The 18045-nt window shown below is 38.2% G+C and overlaps 1 protein-coding gene across 3 annotated transcripts in view; it reads right to left on the bottom strand.

Annotated features, from left to right (window-relative positions):
- The window catches only part of TAB2 (TGF-beta activated kinase 1 (MAP3K7) binding protein 2), a 77911-nt gene extending 65556 nt beyond the window's left edge, over positions 1 to 12355 (bottom strand). The window contains exon 1 of one of the 3 annotated variants that reach the window (XM_033102520.1): positions 11994 to 12355. The gene's annotated coding sequence lies outside the window, so the exon portion shown is untranslated. Of the gene's footprint in view, positions 1 to 9889; positions 9911 to 11993 lie in introns of those variants that run through there. The other 2 variants (XM_033102521.1, XM_033102522.1) reach the window with 2 other exon arrangements.
- Between the last annotated feature and the right edge of the window lie 5690 nt (positions 12356 to 18045).

Genomic DNA, 18045 nt, shown 5'->3' with positions numbered 1-18045 from the left:
AAACTTCACACCTTTGTATAACAGTTAAGTTAAATGATGATTGATTTACATATGCAAGATATAAAGCTTTTAGAAAAGTTTTATAACAGGAGAAAAATATTTGTGACCTAGTCAAGCACAAAGTTCTTAAGACTTGACAAAGGCATAATCCATAAACAAACAAACAAAAATAATGAGTAAATTATTAGACTTTATCAAAATTAACTTTTTTTTGATCTGCAAAAGTCCCTTTAAAAGGTTAAAAAGATAAGCTGCAGACCAGAAGAAACTATCTGCAAATCACATACTCAGTTAAGAATTTGTATACAGAATATGTAAAGAACTCACTAAATTCAACAAGAAGAAAACAAATAATCCCATTAGAATATGAGCAAAAGACCTGGACACTTCACCACTAGAATATATAGACACCAAAGAAGCACATGAAAATATGTTCAATATCATTAGCCATTAGGGAAATGCAAATTAATGCTGCGATGAGATGTCACTACACACCCTGTTAGAACCATTGAAATAACAAGTATTCACAATACCAAATACTGGCAAGGATGCCTCCAGAGAAACTGGATCTCACATACGTTGCCTGTGGGAATATAAAATTGTGCAGCCACTCTGGAAAAGGGGTAGCTTCTTATAAAGTTAAACACATTTATCACAACCCAGCAACTGCACTCTTAGGTATTTTTAAAAAATGTATTTTCACATAAAAACCTGTACAAAACTATTCACAGCAGTGTAATTTTTATCGCCTCACTCGGAAACCCAAAAGTCTTCAATCAGTCAATGATTCAACACATTGTGGTACGTCCATAAAATGGTATACTTCTTAGCATTAAAATGGAATGAACTATTGATACAACAAATTGGATAGACCTAAAGGACATAATGCTGAGTGAAAAAAGGCCAATCTCAGAAGATAACATAATGTATAATTCCATTTACAGAATACACTCTCCAAGCACCAAAATTATAGCAATAGACAGATCAGTGGTTGCCAGGGGTTAATGATGGTGGAAAAGTATGTCTATATAGATGGTCCCTGACTTATAAGGTTCGACTTAATGATATCTTGACTTTATGATTGTGTGAAAGCGACCTGCATTCAGTAGAAACTGTACTTCAGATTTTGAATTTTGGTATTTTCTTGTGCTAGTGACAGATGGAATGACACTCCCTCGTCATGCTGGGCAGCGGCGGCAAGCTATGGGGAGGGTAATCCCCAAAGTCCTACCGTGCACGTGTGGTCAGTGTTTCGTGCTTTCGCATCCCATCACGCCTACAGAACACCTATCTTTGTCTCTTGCTTCTGGAGAGAAGAGGAAGGCTCTTGAGATAAATCTCAACATAATTGCCCAACTGTAGCTAATGTAAGTGATCTGAGCATGTTTAAGGTAGGCCAGGCTAACCTAAAATTTGGTAGGTTAGGTGTATTAAATGGGTTTTCGACTTAATGATATTTTCAACTTATGATGGGTTTATTGAACTGTAACCCCATCGTAAGTGGAAGAATATCGGTCTAGGGGTAATATAAAGGAATTTCTTTGTGGTGATGGAACAATTCTAGTTCTATATCCTGACTGTGATGGTTACAAATCTATACACATAATAAATAATATAGAACTATACACACAAACCACCAACAAATAAATCATGCTGTAAGAAGTGACAAAAAAAGGGCAAATAGATTAAAGTCTTAAAACCCCTAAGTGGCTTCCTCTCCCCCTGAATAAAATCTGAAGTCCTTACTGCATCCTAAACGTGCTACGTGAAAAGCGCATACTTGGCTCTCATGTACCCTTCTCCCTCTCTCTCAGTGCCAACTACACTGGCCTTGCTCTGGGAACATGGCAAGCATGCTCCCACCTAAAGGTCTCTGCAGGTGCTTTGCCTCCATTTAGAAAGCTCTTTCCCTTGATCAACTTCATTCAGGTACCTGTTCAAATGTCATCTGATCAGAGAAGTGATGTCTCCTTTCCGTCTCTCTCTCCATAGAAACCTGAAAACCAGCAAGTATCTTTCTCATCGGTTACTGCCCCGGTATTTCTTGTATTTGTGAATGGCAGGCACTAGACTACGCACCCAGGTACTCAGGCCGGGGCCTATGGGAGCCTTACCTTGCTTTACTTCATACTCAGTATTCTCTTCTTAAATTCATCACCTACTCTTAATCACAGCCCTAATTCAGCTCCTTATCAACTTTCAAGTATCTACCACTCCTTCCCAAGCCTGGCTTTTTTCTAAATATTCTCTACACTGCAGCCAGAGATCTTTCTACAATGTTAATTTAAGCACTTGCCTTCCATCATTTATAGGGTAATGTCAAATCTACTTTACAAAGCATACAAATATCTTCATGCTCTGTCTTCTAATTTTCCACCTCACTTCCCAATAACCCACCGCTGGTGCCCAATGCACTGTGGAATTACTCAGTTACTGAATACACATGGACTTTCCTACCGCCGTCCTTTACGGATGTTGTTCTCCCTGACTGAAATGGCCTCTCTTCTCCCAACTTGGACTTCTCTTCCTTGTCTGTCTGACACACACTCATGTCAAGCATCACTATTCCTTGGAAGACGTCCCTCTCATATCCCTTCATCCCTCCCTGAGCCAGTTACTCCCTCCTGTAGATTCCTTACGTGTTCTGTCACTGCATTTGTTACAGAACAGCATCATAGTTTGTATATGCCTTTTGAGGGCAAGAACTGTATCCTCCTCATCTCTCCGTCCTCGTCACCTAGTATATAGTACCTGGCACACAGTAGGAACTCAAAACTATTGGATCAGTGAATTAGATTGACTAATAAAAAATGTAGAGATGAGACATAGTGGAAGAATGAGTCAGGCAAGATTTCTTGGGTTAGCCAACTATTTTGCACAGGTGGGTCATAGAAGACATGTGAAACAAATTCTACGGACTTTTCTTGTTATTCTTTTGATCATGTGATATTCTATAAAAGTTGAAGTTCTAATCCTGTGGCTTGGTTTGGCTAAGAGCACCAGTTCAATTTTCCCATGAACCAGTTACCTTCCCCCCAAAGTACTTCTTGTTCCACTAGCAGAGCGACAGCAACGGCTCAGAACAGTGATCCTGTAAATTCATGCCATTGTTCGTAAGGAGAAAATCTCATAAAGAAAATGAGGCCAACCAATCATCTCCGCCAGAAAAATCTCAAAAAAGAAAAAACAGAAAAAAAGCAAGCTCAACCAATACATTTCAATACATTTTTATATGTAAAAAAGCAGAACCGTCTATGTGGAAATGGGAATTTTTTTGCAATTCCCCATGTACACGTGTTTGTTTTTCCTTTTCTTTAGAAAATCATCATAAAGGGGCAAATAGTACTTAGTCAAGTACAGTTCAGGTACATGCTAGTAGCAAGGTAAACAGCAAGTTACTCTTAATACAATACCTGTATTTCCACTAACTTTTGTTAGACAATGATCCCTTAGATATATCCTTAAGTACTACTTTTCTTCTTCAATTTTAGCAACTGCTTAACTGTAATGCCTACATACATCTGCTTAACTTCCAAAGAATAGATGTCCATGTTTATCAGGTCACTAACTGCCTTTTAAAAATTAACCAAGCAACTATACCACAATTTGTGCTCAATGGATTAAAATGGAATAATACATACTCTGTTTTGAATTCCTTTTAAAAAGCAAGTTTTCTTACCTATACTGTAAAATTCTCTGTAACTATTTTCTAACGATGACTTAGCACCAATAAAAAGCTATGATCAGGAACTGTTAGTATAAAAGCAAAGTATAAAAGACAGAATAGTCCATAGAATATCAATATGAAAGCAAGTATCTATCTGTATACTATAGATTTGAATATTAATTTTTAAAGGGAGGTTTCTTCAATTTAAACATTTATACGATTATCGATTTAATTGCAGCATATAAGACAAACTGTTGCAAATGGCAAAAAAGCAAAATTAACTTGCTGAATTGATTAGTACTGTCATTAAGTGACCAATCTGAAAGGATATGAAAATATGTTAGGGTTTCAAAATAATAGCATTTCATGAAAACAAAAATGAAACTTTTGTGTATGTGCACATAGTCATTCACGCTACATGTTGCCTTTCCTAATAGCAAAACTATTCTTCAATAAAACAAGACTGACAAGACTAATATGTATCTCAGAACTCTTTCTGCAATAATAAATCATTTATCTGACTAATGGCTGGATCTCCATCACTATTTGTGTTTCTAACTGCACAAAAACTGCACATGTGGAAGACTAACGAGTATTACCTCTAGTAGTAGAGATTTCACATATACACTATGAAATATTCTAAACATACTTATTAAAATGGAAGCCATTTTTAAAACTGTTTCAACATTAACCACAACTGGATTTACATTTTAGTAAAAAGTTATTTGTATTACTATAATAACAGGAAGAGTTCTGACGTTTACTGAGTAATCAATAAACAAATGGAGTTATTAATATGTTAAAGTATTATTTATACAAATAGCATTTCATAGTAATTAGTAGAGTAAAATACAACAATCACATCAGTTTACTCAATGGAGTAAGATACATTTTTTGGGGAAAAAAAAATCACAGTAAAAAAATCACAGTTAATCTAGTAATAAATACTGGGAAATTTAGCACTATATCCCTTTTGAATGTGAAATATGGACATAGAAGAGTATTGTTGAAATGGAAAAATATTAATTAGCAAGTTAAAACAGAAAATGTACAAAAATCTTTTTATACAGATAAAGTGGCACATTTTATAGTATTAGGTTGGTGCAAAAGTAATTGCGGTTTTTGCCATTACTTTTAATCTTTTGAACCGCAAATAGTTTTACACCAACCTAAAATTTAACCTCATATTTGATGTGTTTTCAAAATCTGATCCATGCCAATTTTCTAATGATTTTCACACAAAAGAATTAAATTATGCATTGTGGACTACTTTCAAATTGAAAATGTGGGCTTTTTCACAGGAACTAGGAAGTATTAATAATTTGCATGTTTCTTTTGTGATTTAAAAAAACCACAGTAATATTTTGTTTCTTTCATCCTTGGTCTAAAGAGTTCCAGTAAATTAAACAGTATATAAATTAATTCCTTTTCATTCTATTTGCTGAGGAAAAATGAAGTGAACAGGTACCCTGAATGAAAAACCTAAAAAGCAAAATCCCAATTAAATCGCTTCCCATTATTTAAGCCACATATATCTAATTAACTAGAACAAGAATCCACCTTGTTCTATTTGAAAGATTAATACTTTTAAAAATTAAGCTTATAACTGAAGGTGCTCAAAAATGAAGCCAATATAAACAAGTTAAAGGGGAGAAAAACTGCAGCATAGGATATGCGTACATTTTGACGAGTACTTATTTGATGCCTACTAGGTTCCAGGTAGGTACAGCACTAGCTAACATAAGAAACGCAGATAATGAATGTAGTTAAAATTATTATGCAGAGTAGGTGTGAAGTATAAATACCGTGTTTCCCTGAAAATAAGACCTAGCCGGACAATCAGCTCTAATGCGTCTTTTGGAGCAAAAATTAATATAAGACCCAGTATTATATTATATATTATATTATATTAGACTTGGTCTTATATTATAGTAAAATAAGACCGGGTCTTATATGAATTTTTGTTCCAAAAGATGCATTAGAGCTGATTGTCTGGCTAGGTCTTATTTTCGGGGAAACACGGTATGTGTTTTTCTAAAGAAAAGTCTTAGGCTCAAAGAGTTTGAGTGATTAGTCTGAGACCACAGAGCTATAGTCAGCAATAGAGCTCAGATTTGCACTTGGGCTCATCTGACTTTAAAGCCCCCGTCTATTCTTATTATACTTACTTCACTGACTCCCAACATGGTAAGATTAAGATACTTAGTTAGAGAAGTACAGGTCGCAAGTTGACAGAAAGATTAACTCAAAATCAAAAGTAGTATTTTCTTCAGTTGCTAAGAGAATTAAAAACTGGGGAAACCTCTTCTACTCCAATCTCCCCAGTTCATATCAGAATTATTGTTTTTGTTGGTTTCTCTGACTAAACAAAATTTGCCTGGTGTGAGAACCATATTTTGCAAGGTCAAGATGCTGATTTCAGGTTTTTGCTTGTATTGCTAAGTGTTTTCTCTCACTGATAAGGGATGGAAAATCTTTCCACTCAATTGCCATTGGCTCTATACTAATAAAACGAGCAATATCTTTGGCCTGCCTGGCTAGCAAACTGATAGGCGGCAAACTTGTGATGTGCTTGATTCTGCTAATACTAAAAAGGTTAACATTAAGATATTAAAGGTCATTACAAACCTACACTTTAATTGAAACTGCCTTAAAGAGACAAGATAAACTTATCTTTTTTAACAGTAAGAGCATATAATTATGCATGAATTATTTTTTCTACTCTGCTTTTTAAAACTGCAATTCATTTTAAGGTAAACTCACAGGGAATAGGTTAATGAATACTAATCTGGCTGCAAATAACTGATTTCTTCCTTTCAATTTCTAGGATGTTTTTTAAATTTTTGGGTAGATTCAAAAAATGGTATTAAGAAGACTTTGCATGTCATCTTATATTAAAATTAGAGATTCAAAGACTTATTTCCAGTGCAGCTACTTTTCAGACTCAGAAGGTACCTACCACCAAAAAGAGTTGTGATACATAGAAAAATCACACTATTTTTTGACCTCCTAACTACAGACGAGGCACTGAAAGAGATGGTGAAGTCAAGGCTGAAAAGAAAATAAGTCATGGTCTGTCCTTGAGAAACTCAGTTTAGTGATCTCCCAATTGAAAAGTGAAAAAAAAACTATTGCAATTTGATTGGCTATTCCATTCTTTTCTTAAAAAAATTCACAATTTGCAGTATTTTCTTTTAACTTTGTAAAGTTTTCCTTAATACTTTGTAAATTCTTTGAATTACCCATCTTCACATAATAAAGGAGTAATAAGCAATAACAAAAGCAAACATTTATTGAATATTTATAATATCGCAGGCACTGTGCTAAATGTTTTACAAATACTTCCATGAATTGGAATCTTAAACAATATTTGTGTCTAGTTGTCATCAACCTGTATGACAAGATATATCACAATATTCCTTCACCAGAAAAAGAAAGATTTCAGTTTCATGTATAAACTCCGAGAAAGTACTAGTGACTATAAGTTACAGTTGCCTTTTTAAGGTTGCAGACAAGACTGCTTTAGTTGTTCAAATGAAATGTATATTAAATAATGTTCCACACACAGTGCTATGAAAACTTCTTGGAAGGGCCAACAACTTCAACTATGTCTTATAGAACCAGATAGGCAGTATACAAAAAGTTGCAATTTACTGAGCCCGGTCTGTATATTAGATAATTTACATATAATGTATAATTCATCATCACAACATCCTTGTAGTATTATCATTCATTTTACAGAGAAGAAAACAAGCTCAGAGAAGCTAAGAAATTGTAATTGGCCCCAAATCACAAAGCTGTGTCAAAACCAGGATAGTAAACTCCAAATTTTCTATTGTGCTACAAAGCAGCTATTAATTGAAACTCTGTAACTCTTAAGTACAAACATAATCCTGCTCTCAAGTTATGACGTGTATTCTTAATCAAAGAAAAAATTTATGTATGGGATAGTTTTGTTTTTGAAATCAAGGATAATATTGATTATTCAGTTTTCAAAAGAGCAAATACTGGGGATGCCAAAAAAATGTATACAAGTGGACACTTTGGTCAACGTTACTCAAGCAGTAGTTCGCCGTAATCAGAAGTGTCTGGACACTGATGGTAACCACTCTGAGCACCTCTTGTGATTGCAGAAGTCAAACGTGACTTGTATTCATCTTTTGTTATCAGTATACATTGAGTATTACAATTTTAATACAGTTTTCCTTTCTTAAAATGTGTATACATTTTTTTGGCACCCTCTGTATGCAATGTCTACTCCCCATTCCCCTTCTGATTTATTTTTCTACCCAGTAGTTTTTTCTCCCAGACACACTACATGTTACTTACTTATTATGTCTTCTACTACTAAAATGTGAACTAGACAAGGACAGAAATTTTGTCCATTATTCACTGCTGCCTCTCTAGCATTTCAAAGGTCCCTGGTATATAGTAAATGCTCAATGAATATTTGTAAACTTAATGAATGCTGGGTACCCAATAGGCATTCAGTAAATATTGTCTTTTTTCCTTTTTATTATGTAGGAAACACTAAAAAGATTAACATTAAGATATTAAAGGTCAAAAGAAATTTATCACTCCTTTGATACAAAATGTTAAACTAGAATAGATGATTTGAAATACAATAGAATTTCTTAGTAAAGTTTTACATTAAGAATATTAAAAGAGGCAAATCAGAAAGACACATTCAGCAAAGCCTCATTTATTAAGCACCGTCAGGAGATAAGAGGCTCTATATACATAAATTTTGAACAAATGTACTTTTAAATGCCAAAACTGTAATCAATTTTCATAGAGATCTTTTATGAATATATATCCATGATTCTACTTTGTGGCAATTCTGACATGGATCTCCTTCTGAAACACCAACTTGTTAGCTGACACTTACAGTGCTTTTAGCAGTAGTTCATTCTTTTCTGAGGATTAAGAAATTAGAAACTAAGCATATTTTGTAAAATGAGTCAATAAAAATCCAACTGAAAAGTCTAAGTTAAATACATAACTTTAATGTAGCCAGCTAGAAGTACTACTTAGTACTAAACATGGTGTTTTGAGGGATGGAATACTTAGAAAATGAAGAAAAAGACAGCCATTCTTAATCTGACTCTATCAAGATCATAGTCAAGTTTACTACATAACTAAAGAGAATGTAGAAAGTACAGTACTGGCTACTCCTAAGAGTACTTACTCAGGTCTTTAAGCTTAGTGATTTAGCAAGTGTCCTTGATTTTTTAGGATCGGAATCACAAAAGATGAAATGTTAAAATACAGTAATTCTGGAAATACGATCCAGAAGTAAATAAGATATACAGTCAAATTTCATATAATTTCAGTGTCTTCAAATCCTTACCACCTTAATACAGAGGATTTAAAATAAGATGACATATACGGACTGTCAGAGCCTATCAAAAGATTCAGAGCAAATTTCCTTAGTACAGTTCAGCATGATCACTTTGCTTGGCAGCCATCACTACCCACATCTCCAAATTCCTAGCTGCCTAAAACTGTTCATCTAATCCTCTACCAGTATCTCATCCCCTATCTTCTCCACCTTATTACTGTTTTGCCCTAATCGTCATATTTGCCTCTGTTATTACCTCATAATCCTTCTATTACAGAGTCCCGATCTTAGATGGAACAAATAAAGATGACTTAATGAAACATGGGAAAAGTGCTACTATTGTTCCCCTCTGGGTCATGTGAGCTTGGCCAGGTAGAGATATAATGGAATTGAAGCCTTTCTGAATTATAGTTTTATTTATGATCTTCACATATTGTAAAGATTATCAGGAACTTTTTTTGCAAAACATCTGTAACAAGGCAAAAATTCCCCCTTAGACTATGTTAATGATCATTAAAAAATAATCTTTTAGTCTCGATCAGTTCATATAACTAAAAAATGCTATTTTAGATTATTCAGACATTCCTCACAGACTTTTTTGGCATGAAACTCGTGAGTTTCATGTAAATGGTCTACATTACACCTATTTTTCAAAACGCAGTATGTTCATAGATACATATGTATATTTCATCCTAAACAAAATTTTAAGAAAAGAATTTTCCTTACAGGGAAAACTACAGAAGTAGAATAATCTTTTATTTCTATCAAGACACACAAGACTAATCACGTTAAGACATTTACCCAAGAGCAATAAGTTATTAAAACTAAAGAACCAATACTCAATAATGGCATAATTGGGGATCTGGGTAGTAAGTACCTACTTAAAGCTGCCGAGTTTAAACACCTCCTCATTTCATGAGATGTATTAATTGGTATATGCAAGCTTTAAACAACATCCTCAGCTGAAGGCAAGCACTTCTTTCCACTAAAGAGAGGATCAAATATAGGTAGTATTTCAATCAAATGGGAATGATTCAAGTCAAATTTATTTTTCAGGAAATCTGTATCAGATGAGACTCTGATCACTTACCCACTTAATGAATTACAAAAGCACAGGTTCTAAGTGACAGTTCACTAAGGAGGGCTGAAAGCTTACATTTCATCTGTGTCCTTTGAGAGTACTTTTAAACTCAGGAAAAGTTATTCTATGTCCCCAAGAGAAAAATGAAATAATGGAGTATATTCAGTGGATGACTTACTCATCTAATTAACACATTCAACTTCCAGTTGAGCCTTTAAAGATTTAAATCATAAGCACCCTCTATTAAAAACTGAGTAGATTTTAAGGGGAAAAACCCCCAACGAAGTTCTGAATCACTGGAATTTTTGTTCTATTTCCTGTTAACACACACTGATAGTACCATCATTCAATACATTTGTTCCATACACGTTTTAAAAAGCTATAGGATCCTTTTAAAACTACATAACTTGGCCCTAATTTAATTTGTAGCTCATTTATCTGACAATTCCTCTCATTGTTTCTAATTTAAGTGCTCAGCCAAGGCATACAACAAGATGAAAAGCATCTTTTCCTTTCCTACAGAATGCAATGGTTTCAAAAATCTAAAGTCTTAAACTGTCAGCGTTTAAAATCACTCACGATTTCACTGTTACAAAAAGTTTAAGAGTATTTTTTAAAAGGTATCAATACTCTGCTACTGTACCAAGAGTGCGATAAGCAGTAGTAGTGTAAAAACTGAAAGCAAAAATTCTGTTCCATGCCCACCAAAATTCCCAGCCAAATCCCAAATTGCATAATGAGCAACACTCTTCTCAGTGAGCTAAAGCACAAACTAATTCCTTTCATAAAATACGTGAATCAACCTGACCCTAAAATCCGACAGTTTACAAACTTGCCTAAAACAGACAAAATGGATGCAAAATTATACTGCCTCACTGTTGCCTCGAATACAACCTTAGTGTTCAAGAACTTTCCAATGAATAAAGGCACTGAAAACACCCTCGCACTGGGGACTAGAATTTCATGAACTTGAGAAACCCCTGTGAAGCTGCAGATTCCCTCCGCTCTCCTGGAAACCCCTCTTATCAGAAACATTTGAAGAATTTCTCCACAACAATTAAGCTGACTTGAAGAATGGAAACCTAACATCTCAAATAGACTATATATGGAATGAAACATGGCCAAACACATAAATACAAACTCACACGGCCTCTGACACTTTGGTATACAAGTCAGCCGGGGCAATCCCACAGCATCAGCAAGGAAAGATACACCTGTCACCTGTTCAGCATTGCCCAGACCCTCTCAGCCTCCCTGCCACAACCATAATCTAAGGGCTCGAGGCTGATCGGACAGAAAACCAGAAGTATCCTGTGAAATCTAGGGGGCCACACTATTACAGCGTGGCTTGCTCCCCACTTCAAGAAGGCTTCAGAAAACCGACACTGGAAAGGCAACGACCTTCCCCCCCAGACCCCCATTTAACTCTCTCGGTCTCTACCCCAACACCTCGCCTCTAAGTCGTCTTTATCCAGACCACGGCTCCCCAAAAAGGGTTTTCCTCCCCTCACCCCATCTCACACACGCCTGAGGGGCGGGCCGGGGGCACCGGTGCAGGCAGGGGCCCTCCCCACCCCCTGGCACCCTCCCCCACCCGGGGCTCTCCCGGGCGCCCGACTCCAATGCATCTCCCCCTCCCCCTCCTCACATACTCCCCGGAGTCCAGGCCCGGCCCGATGCTCCCCACCCCCACCCGGTCTGGAGGACTTGGGGGGCCTCCCTCTCTGCCTCGCCACTGGGGGAAGGAAGGAGGCGGAGGGAGGAAGAGTGAGAGGAAGAAGCGGACGCCCCTCAAGGGCCTTGCGAATCGGCTGAGCCCCTTCCAGACGGAGGGGGGTGCGGGGAGCTGAGGGGAGAGCCGGGACTGGGGATCCCGCCGAGGCCCGGCAGCGCTGTCCGCTTACCCTTCGCCGCCGCCGCTTCCCCCTCCTCCTCCTCGGCCGCCGCCGCCGCCTCTCCCACTAGGGCAGCCGTCTCCACCGTCGCCACTGCCGCCTCCACCACCACGGCCGCCGCCAGCGCCGCCGCCGCCTCCGATTCCACCCGGCAGGGGGGACACCTCAGCCCTCCCTCCCTCCCCACTCAGCCCCTCCGATCGGCCGCCGCCGCCAACTCCCTCCGGCCGCCGCCGCCGCCGCTCGTGGCTGAGGGGGAGGGGAGGGGGTCGGGCTGGGTCGCCCCGCCGGCGGCTGCTGCAGATCAAAAACGATGGCTGGGTGGCGTCGCCGCTCCCCGCTCCTCGGCTCGGGCTCGCTCGGCCTCCCTACCTCCCTCTGCCCCCACCCCCCTCGCGCTCGCCTGCCCTCCCCCCACCCCCCCAGCTCTCGCTCGCTCTCGCCGAGGCTCTGCCAACCCAGTGCAAATCAAAATACTGTCACACAATATGGCGGCGCGGCCGCCGGCAAACACCGCGAGATCTGCGGCCGCTGCTGAGGCGGCGGCTGTGACGAGGCCTCCCCCAGCCGTGCGGCGGGGGAGCGGCGGCGGCGGCGGCGGCAGCGGCGGCGACGCGGGGATGCTCTTTCTCCGCCCTGCACCCCTCCCCCGACACTCGCAGACTCCACGCCTGTCTTGCGAAGGCTGAAGGGAGAACGCTGCCCAGGGCCGCGGAGGGGTGCGGGCCGCCGCCCGGGCAGTGCGAGGGGAGGCGCCGGCGCCAACGGCCCGGGATTTTATTTTATATTTTGTCCCGGCCACACATACTTCGGAGGGGGATTGCATGCGTGTGGAGAAAGTGCAGGGTTTTCCCGGTCTCGGGGGCCGGTGACAATTTGAGCTGAAAGGAGAGGAACTCGAGCTCCCGTCAGCTCGGCCCGTCCGGAAGCGGGCGGCGGGACTTGCGGGGTGGTCGCGGCGCCTTGCGGGGTGGGGGCCTCGCGCTCCGGCGGGGGCGGGCCCACGCCGGGATGCTGCGGCCGCCGCGGGCCTCCTCCGGGCCGGGGCCGCCCAGGGCAGCAGGTGGGCCCGCGGGGGAGGTGGGTGTCTCGCCGCTGCGGGCTGGGGACACACCCCCTCGGAGTCCGGCGGCTTGGCCAACTGAGGTGACCCGTGCCGGAGACCAGAATCGTCCCGAGAGTGTGCGGGAGATGTGCTAGAAGCCTCGGAACTCGCAGTTATGAGACTTGGAAAAAGTGTCGGGCTCAGAGTTTTCTCGAGCGCTTGAAATAACAAAAGTCTAAATGCTGCAAGGGTTTTGTTGTTTCGATTTTATTTTAATTGCACGTTCCTAGAAATCCTAGAAGCAGAGCCAAAGACACTTTAACTTGGGGGGAGAAGGGGAGACTTCTTTCTATCTTCTTAAAGAAATATTTGTTTAATTTCCTCTAGAAAAAAAGTGTTTAATACTCAGACATTTCTCACAATGTAAAATATTTATTTGAACAGCCTAGCGCTTTCGTGGTGTCCAAAACACTACGGCATTTTTCTGTCCCTGTCCAAAATGTCCGTATTTCTCTGCCAGTTTCTTCCTTGAAAAGATTCTTACTTACTCCCCCGAAAGATCTTAAAGGACCATTTTTAGTCTATTTCCAGTGTGAGCGCTGTAGCTACAATCAGCCTTTTTTTTTTTTTTTTCCAAGCACATTTTAAGTACAAGCTTCTCTAAAGGTGTGGAACTTTCCCCAGTTCTTTTTCCCTCATTTAAAAATGCCTTAAACCTTTGGATACAGCACTAATTCAAAACCTTTACCACTTCAAAAGCCAAAAGTATTTATTGTTATTTACAAATGAGAATTTAAGTATTTTCATTGTCAATATCATTAAGAGATATAAAAAGAAATTAGCATTCAAAAACTGGAAAGGCATGGTTTTAATTTATTTGCTGGTACCATAATAAGAAATCACTGAACTTTAATACTTTACAGTACTCTGAGGAATTATTTCCATACTCAGTATTAAAATTGATGAAATGAGTGAGAGAAACTCTGCTTTTACCGTATTTTCCCGAAAATAAGGTCAGGTCTTATATAAATTTTTGCTCCAAAAGACCCATTAGGGTGTTTTTTCAGGGGATGTCTTATTTTTTTCACGTATAACAATCTACATTTATTCAAATACAGTCATGTCATCTTCTGGAACATTGTAATAACGTACTAAATGCGTCCGTCTGATGATCTTAACTGGGACTTATTTTTGGGATAGGTTTTATTTTGGGGGAAACACAATAAGTAAATTTCACTTGTTTTTAAAAACCACTATAATGCACAGGACATTGATTCACAGGTGTGATGCACAAATGTGTGTCACACAAAATTCCCGAATTACAAACCAATATTTATTATATGGTGCTTTACAAGTTAAGAGAAAAATTTTTAAATATATTTGGGTGACAATAGTTAGTAAAATTACATAGGTTTCAAGTGTGCATTTCTATGATACATCAATACATCATCTGTACATCACATTGTGTGCTCACCAACCAGAGTCAGTTCTTCCATCACCATATATTTGACCCCTTTTCTCTCTTCTACCATCCCTTATAATGTATGTGAAGTTTTTTCACGTACGTTATCTACTTTGTTCTTCACAGATTCTTTTGTTGTATGCATTATTACTACCACCACAAATTTGCAACGAAGATCTTAAGTTTCAAGGGGCTAAATTACTTACCCAATCCAAAACACTAAGTGAACAGCAGGGCTTTGAAGAGATCCTCTGACTCCATATCTTAAATCCTTTCTACCATTCCATCATGCAAGACTATCCTCTTTCCTTAAACAACTTACAATGGTAATAATAATAGGGTGGGTAGTTTAAGAGAAAAAAAAATATTCTGGGTTTCAGAGCAGGAGGAGATCACAGGAAAGGTTTCTTGGAAATGATATTTCAGATGAGTCTTGAAGAAGGGATGGGATTGCAAAAGACAAAAAATAAAATTAAATTTAAAAAGTAAAAAGGGAAAGCATTCCAGGTGCATGTGATAACAGGAACAAAGGCATAGAAAGAGAAAGAAAAGTGGAGAGCATATTTTGGTAACATTAAGTGTTTGATTTTGCTGAACTGTAGGGGAAATGTAGGATAGTGGTGAGAGACAGAAGAAGGTAGTAATGTGAACTAAATTTGGTAGGCAGCAGTGTACCAGTTAAGTTTTATGAGCAATGGAATATAATTGGATCTGTATTTCATCTATCCTCTATTCAGGGAAAGAAGGAAGATAGAGGAGGTGGGGAGACCATAAAGCCGACTCTTACTAGGCAAAGGTATGAAGGACCTGAACAAACCTGTGGCAATAAAATGGAAGAGTCAGAGCAAGAGAAATTTTGATGGTAGATTTTATTTTTTTATTACTTTAGGCAAATAAAGTAGGGTTGAGGGAGAAAAAAAAAGATATCACGGAAGACTGAGTTTTTGAGCCTGAATGATGAGTAATTATCATCCTATTAGCAGAAACAGAGGAGTAAGGTCGAGAAATTTCTTTTGGTTAGAATGATGAATTAGATTTTTAATGTGTTGAAAAATGATTTTCGTTGTCCTCTGGACCTTCCCAAACCTTCTCTTGTCATTCAGATGCATAGAATGAGAGGCTGAACTTAACAGAGAAAGCATGTATGCAAAAGTATTACCTTGTTGGTAATAATGTAAATGCAAGTTAAAAAAACAAAGGAGATATTTTTACCAGCCTATTAATAGAAAAAGATTGAAAAGACCAACTCTTTAGAAATACACTTAAGAAATACATAGGATTTATAAGAAGAAACCTAAAAGCTTTACTGGTGGACACAAAAGAAAGCTAGAAAAATATAAAAATATCTTCTTGAGCAGGAAGACAATATTTTAAAGATGAAAACTGTTCTCAAGTTTATAAATTTAACTCAATCACAACCAAAAGTCGACAAAGTGATTTTAAAGAAAATCTGGATATTTTATTAAGTGAATCAAATAAACAGGTTGCAGAACAGTTTATACAGTGTGGTGTAATTTGTGTAAAATGGGGCTGGGAACACACATAAGGAAAAGAAAGACAGCTGACATGAAGGGGAGAGAGTGAAACATTTTATCCTTCTGCTTTAGAAAATGTGAAAACATTACATATTTAAATTAACAAAATTAATTGAGAGGAATGGCTAGAATCATTTTTGAAAGGAGAAATAATTGGGGATGGGGTGCGGTGGGATTGGGATGACATACTCTACTAGATAAAAGGCTTGTTACAAGAATTAAATGAACATATGTAAAGTGTTCGCAACAGTTTTTAGCACACGTGTATATATAAATGTTTGTTATTTTTATAATCTTGATGTGGGAGCTACACGACTCAAATGCGATCTATCATAAAGTAACATGTTGATAGATTATTACTATATGAAGTTTAAAAACTTTTGGATGGGGAAAATAAAAAAGAATAAGAGAAACATAGACTGGAAAAATATACTTACAAAATATATGATGAGCAAAGTCAGTCAAACCACAACTATATTTTGAGTATCTGCCCTAGGTCAGGCATTACGTTAGAGGCTGGGTATATGGTGATGAAGAAGATGGTCTTGGCCCTAAATGGAGTTTGTAGTCCATATAGACTAATATTACTATCTCTAAAATACAAAGGGCTATTAGAAATCATAAGGTGAAAATCCCACAGGCCAACAAGAGATGGACAAAGGACATAAGCAGCTTATTTTAAAAAGTTTTGCTAATGGTCAGTAAACATAGGAAAATAAATTCATTCTCAATAGTCAATTTCACTCAAAAACAATGAAATTTGATTTTTTAATTTATCAAAGGTAAAGATGAAAACAAAGCAAAACCCCAATGTTGGCGCTGTGTAGACAGAGACATTCTCATATCCTGGGACGGGAGTAGAGTTAGTATAAGCTTCCTACAAGGATGTTTAACAACATGTATTGGAATTTTAAATATGCAAACTGTCTGACCTAGCAATTCCACTCCTAGGAAGGAATAATTGGACATATATTTGAGGTGTGTGTTCAAGAATGTTTACCTTCCTTATAATAGGAAGAAAATAAAAAAGTAGGAGACCTAAATATATCTTTATTAAGTAATGAGCTAAATTATGCTGCATTTATACTGTAGAATATGATACAGTGATTAAAAAGGATAATGTAGATCTACATACCTTGACATGAAAAGATGCCACAATATTATATTAAGTGACAAAGATGAATAGATTGCATGAAAGATTATTAAAAATAGTCTGATCACATTTAAAACAGTGGGTGTGTGACTGAATGTATAGAAAAACATCTGGAAAGATAGACTCAAAACACAACATTGGGTGGTGACATTAGGGGTAATCTTTGTTTGATTCTTTATGCTTTTTTGGGGTGGTATTTCATGAATTTTTAACAATGAATATGTTACTTATGCATCAACAAAATGAAACTCTCCAGTAAAAATAAACATAATAAAACTATGTTTCTTACATATTTTCTTGCACAAGTCCTTTAGGAATAATCTTTGTTTAGCTAAAGCTATGACCATTGAAATTTTTATTAGGACTCTCAGGTTTTGTACGTTCGTATTTTTTCCTGTCCTAAGTCAGTAGGGAAATCTTTTGTAAATAATAAAATATTTTAAGAATTTGGAAAGAAATGACAATCACAGAGCACTGGCCTCATTTCATGACGGTTAAAAGAATTGAAGAAAAAGGAACCTTGACGGCACCGGACAAAAAAATCTGAGCAGCACTGGCCTTTGGCAGGGGTGGGGATGTAGTGGAGCGGAGGAGAGACAGGGAGTTTGCCCCTTCCTTGGTTTGTCATCCTGCTTAAAACTCTCTCCCACACTGTGTGAATTTCCATGTGTACAGGACTTTCGGGTGCAAGAGAACTCCGCCCCTCGTCCCTATCTCTCTTCTCCCATCCCTGTTGAACTGGATCTTAATTTGCACTGTGGCCTGGATATTAAGAACTTTGGGCTCTGCACTCATTATTGCTGTACGGAGGATGAAAATCCTTAATTCAGCCCACTCTTTTGTGGGACTCAGGGTCCTAGTGGTTA

The sequence above is a fragment of the Rhinolophus ferrumequinum genome, chromosome 3 (assembly GCF_004115265.2).
Source record: "Rhinolophus ferrumequinum isolate MPI-CBG mRhiFer1 chromosome 3, mRhiFer1_v1.p, whole genome shotgun sequence".
Classification (NCBI taxonomy): Eukaryota; Metazoa; Chordata; class Mammalia; order Chiroptera; family Rhinolophidae; genus Rhinolophus; species Rhinolophus ferrumequinum.
Note: the sequence above shows the minus strand (reverse complement) of the source record. Positions and strands in the feature narration are given on the sequence as shown.